This window comes from Ammodytes marinus, assembly GCF_949987685.1.
Source record: "Ammodytes marinus genome assembly, chromosome: 5".
NCBI lineage: Eukaryota > Metazoa > Chordata > Actinopteri > Uranoscopiformes > Ammodytidae > Ammodytes > Ammodytes marinus.
The window spans coordinates 8923094-8928240 of record NC_137234.1 but is presented as its reverse complement, the minus strand read 5'-3'; positions in this window follow the sequence as shown (position 1 = coordinate 8928240).

Here is a 5147-nt window from a genome sequence, read left to right as displayed (position 1 = left end):
ATAGGCCATTGTGAGATTAGCTGAACATCAGCATAGTACAATAAATTATCTGAAAGTTTTTTTCAGCAAACAATTAAAGAAAAACGTATTAGGGACCACTAAGACCATATAATATGGTGTATAATAGTACCGAAAAGTGTATAATATGGGAGCTTTAAAAAGGTTATGGAACAGGAAACTGAGGAATATGTTGTTAATTTCTTCTTCTAATAATAATACTAATAATACTACTAATAATACTAATACTAATACTAATAATAATAATAATAATAATAATAATAATAATAATAATAATAATAATAATAATAATAATAATAATAATAATAATAATAATAATAATATCATAGTTTGAATGTGTCCTCCAGAACCATGTTTAGAAAAAGCATTTCAGGCTCAAACAGACAACCCAACACACCTGCTCAGATAGCAGCAGCTTCTGAGTGTAAATATGCCACATAGCTGCTGCTGTTCGCTGCTAACAGGGAGGAAGAAAGAAAACAAGAAAATCCCTCTATAGAAGCTGCATGTTAAAACAGGCCCGGTCAATAAGAACAGTCAGTCTGATTTATGTCCACACACATACACACACACACACACACACACACACACACACACACACACGCACCCCCCCCCCCCCCACACACACACAAATAAATAAATAAGGAGGGGTAAAAAAGAGAAAAAGACATGAGAGGTTAGATAAGGAGAGAAGTGATACACCGATGAGATAAAAAGTGATGGAGGCAAATAAAAAAAGATATGACCTTCTGTGTTAAACAATAAATGAGAAACAGAGCAGCTGTGAATGAAAGCAGAATGGGCGCAGGGTTCACAGGCCTGTCAACTGCTCTCCACCGGCTCTCTCTAGCTCGCTCTCTCCCTACACAAGTGATCAATCAACTTTGCTTTTAATCTCGCCCAATGACTCATAATCAAATGAACTGTCTCGCTGTTTCACTGAGTGCAGGGCACAAATATAACACCGCACAGCAATCTGCGTAGAGGCAGAGAGGCAATTTGTCTCTCTCTCTCTCTCTCCCTCTGTCTCTCTCTCTCTCTCTCTCTCTCTCTCTCTCTCTCTCTCTCTCTCTCTGTTCTACCTCCTCAGTATGCCTGTTTCCATGCCAGCTACACTCTGACTTCTTGGTTTAGACAGCTCATTTGGTGCATGGTTAACTAAAAGTAGCATCACACAGGCTGGCGCCGGCTTAGACATGTCAGCAGCTGCGCCAGCTGAGACAGGAAGAACCTTCAAGCTGCAGCCAATCAGCTAACTGAGTTAAAACAACAAACCCTGAAGTCAAACCTTGGGATTGCTTTTTCATCACTTATTTCCATATGTGTGGCAACGGTACTGAAACCACCAACTTGTCAAATGAAATCTTTCTAAAAAGGGTGTCTAAACAAGACTAAGACTCTACAGCGATGCTAGCAGCTCTTTGAGGCTTCACTTAGATTCTGGAGATTGATTGTTGTAAAGAAAAAATGTTTTGTGAAAATCAGTGAATATCTCCTCACGATCCGCTACCTGTCCGTGACGTGTGTGCACTGAAAAAAAAAATCCATGCGTTAATACACAGCCTAGGCTCTGTAAACGGGCGTGCTAGTGCATGGGCACCCTTTGTTTACATACCCTTTGTAACTCATCCATGACGACCATAACATGGTGAAATGTTAACATGAGCCAAAAAGTTATGTTTTGACCACATGTTGAACCGTTTGTCAGCCAGGTACTGTATATTCTACAAATATGACTTAATAAACAGGGTACAGGTTGACCTTTGTTTAACAAAAAATAGATCAGATTTTGATGCTGATTGTGGATGATCACCAAAACATATTTGATTTTCATTTCATGATCAGTCTCCTATAACTACCTATAACTATGGAACGAAATTAAGATACAGCCTTGATTCTATTTTGTAAAAGATTATGTTGGCAAATCAATTTTACTCAAAATGGAATTAGTGTAAATGGCGCCTTGAGATAATTGTTTGTGCTCCATCTAGTTTGACTATTCAGCAAAGAGCTTCTTAAACATATCTCACAACTGGAATTTACTTTGTTTAAAACAAATCTGGAAGTTAAATATTTTCTCTCATTGTTTGCCAGACACAGAGAAAAATCTCTGGTTGTGATGCAGTTTGTGATACAAGAGAAAAAGCCTAAACCACACGGAACATCAGTATAACTAACAGGCTTATAGACAAAGGGGATAAAGCTGTACAAACAAGGCTTGTAGGGTTGAATTAACTTCAGTATAATCGTAAAAAAAAATACTGTTCTTTTTGCCTTCCGGTATTATAATAAAGGATGACAGAACACATATTATTTTACAGAATCTGTTAAACCAGCACCGATGCATCTCAACACAACCACAGTCTCCTTGGTAATTAAGAAGTTGCTGAGTGTGTCTTCCGTTATTTCCACACCTGGATGGACTTTTTCCATGTCGCTGGTTTTTCATCACTTTTGCAATCTTAACGACTCAGTCTGGAGCCCTTTAATGTTAAAGCTTTAAAACTAAATAACCTTTTAATCATGTGGGATGATTGCCACCCACCACACACTAACCCAATGCACCCTTTACCTATCTTATTAACAACCTCACAATGAGGCTAATTACGGGAAAGCACTCGCTTCTGAGAAAGAAACGTCTGTCAGACCCAACTTAATAATGTTTTGGTCATTCACTCTCAGTAATGTGAAAGCGGGTGGAAGGCTACATTCTACAAAGTGGGGGAACGACAGTGATTTGAAGCCAAGCCACCGCTTTATTGATTACCTATTAAGTAAGTGCAGTCAGATCCAAACGTATTTGGACAGGAACACAGATTTTATGCTTCCACTCTGTATCCTTTGCTTCTGGGTGGGTGAAGTCTTAGTTTAAATTGCAGATTCAACTGCAGCAAACTGTGCGAGATGTGTTTTTAATATATTCTGTATTATAATAAAGCTTTATTGCAGACACAGGTCCATACAACACATCATACAGTATAAAAAGGAGATACAAAAATACATAGAAATTAATAAATTACATATTGGCCTATATGTTACACAGGCTACTGCACCAATGCCATCTTAACATAGACGTGTATCTATAGCAGTTTTTCAGAGGGCTGACTATGGCTTCAATTGTTAACAAAGCAACTGATAAAATTGACTTTTTGTTGCTGTTGCCAAAATGCCACTTTCATCTTATATCAAAGTCATCAAATTACGCTCATATCAACTTCCAAGTTGTGATTTGGACTGGGAAAGCTCCAATATATCCAGGCTGGAACAAAAGCAAAATGTCCAGTCTTTATGCTGAGCTAAACGTACCAATTCTAGCACAATATCACCAGTGCAGATGTGAGATATCTCATATTTTCTCATAACAACTTCACCAAGAAAGCGAATAAGCACATTTTCAAAAACTGTTGCCTCCAGATAAGTCAACAAAGTCAGCCGCTTTAAATGCTGCCAAAGCTGTTTAAAGGTTTAGTCAGCAATTCTGGAGAACGCTTGTTGACAAAATCGCTTTTTGTCAAAATCAGTTGATATCTCCTCATGATCCACTACCTGTCCGTACTGTGTGTGCGCTGAAATAAAATCCAAGCGAAGGGTATCAAAACAAAGGGGGGGTTACCGTAGCTAGTAACATGCCCGTTTACAGAGCCTATAGGAAGTGAATTAACACTGGGTTTCTTTTCAGTGCACACACAGTCAGACAGGGAATGGATCGTGAGGAGATATTCACTGATATTGACAAAAATTGACAACAAGTATTCTCAATAATCGCTGACTCCACCTTTAACGCCTGCTAACTTCTAGGAGTCTCAATCTCATAAATATGATTAATCATCTCTTGATTAATTACCATTCTCTCTCCAGCCTGCTGCGTTTCAATGCGTCTCCAAGAGAACTGAGTTGTAGCTACATTTGTCAGCGAACAGCTCTGACCACAGCCGTTCACCATAAAGCTATGATATAAGCTGTGATTCATTAAGCTACAGGCCACCACTCCATCTTAGGACAGAGCATTTTAATAATGGAAGGCGGCCTTGAGGTGTCAAAGTTGACTCATAGGGCCACACGTCTCCAAGTGTTCATCTAAGTGCTCTCAGTTTCCTTAATGCAATAACACTTTTCAGGAGTTCAACTGGGGCTCAGGAAGAGGAAGGCTGTGTATTATTATGTGTGTGTGTGTGTGTGTGTGTGTGTGTGTGTGTGTGTGTGTGTGTGTGTTCTTTAAAAGCAGGGGAAGCCCATGACAGAGAGCAAGAAAGAGAGGTGGTGTTAAACGAATGGCTTAGATGATTGCGAGTGCTGCTGGAGGAATTGGATTCTGAGCAGGTCGTATTTCAGCCCCCGGCGAGGAGGCAGAGAGTCACACACGCAAACACACACACACACACACACACACATACACACACACACACACACACACACACACACACACACACACACACACACACACACACACACACACACACACACCTTCACTGTCAGGCACCTTCACACAGACCTCCAGCATCATTAGAAAGCAATATTGGAACCCACTCGAGGAGCCAGGGATTCCAAGTGTGAGATCATGTTAACAATTCAGAATTATTTTGAATGTCCAAAGCAAAGTAGGGTGTTTTTTTGCCCAAGGGGAGCGCTCCTCTATTTGGACTCTGAATGCCGTTGACCATTTCTAAATCACAGGCCTTTGAGAGGCAGAAGGTGGAATTCCTATATTCATCCTTTAACTGTTAATTGAAACGCTTTCAACATTTACTTTTTAAGATGGAGCACAGAGAGAGAGCCAAGAGGTAAGAAATCAGTATGGGTGGCTTAAGAGGGGGGGGGGGCTATGTATGTGAAGCCAAGAAAGTGTTAGAGGGACAATCAGTCAACTTTAGATACAGTAAATGGCTCTGCAGCTGGCTCAGGCACACAATCTAAAAAGCTCTGAAAGCAACAAAGACAGAATGGGAAGGAGCACTTAGCCAAGCCAACGCACTGCAGACATTCTGTTCTCTTTTCAGGTGTCTTTGTCTGCATCACTCTATGGGATTAAAATGGGTCCAGAGCAACATTCAGAAGCTGTGCAGCATCTTCATCCTTTAAGTGAGACGGTGATTCACATTGATTTGTCCCTTTAAGGCAAAAGCGATGTC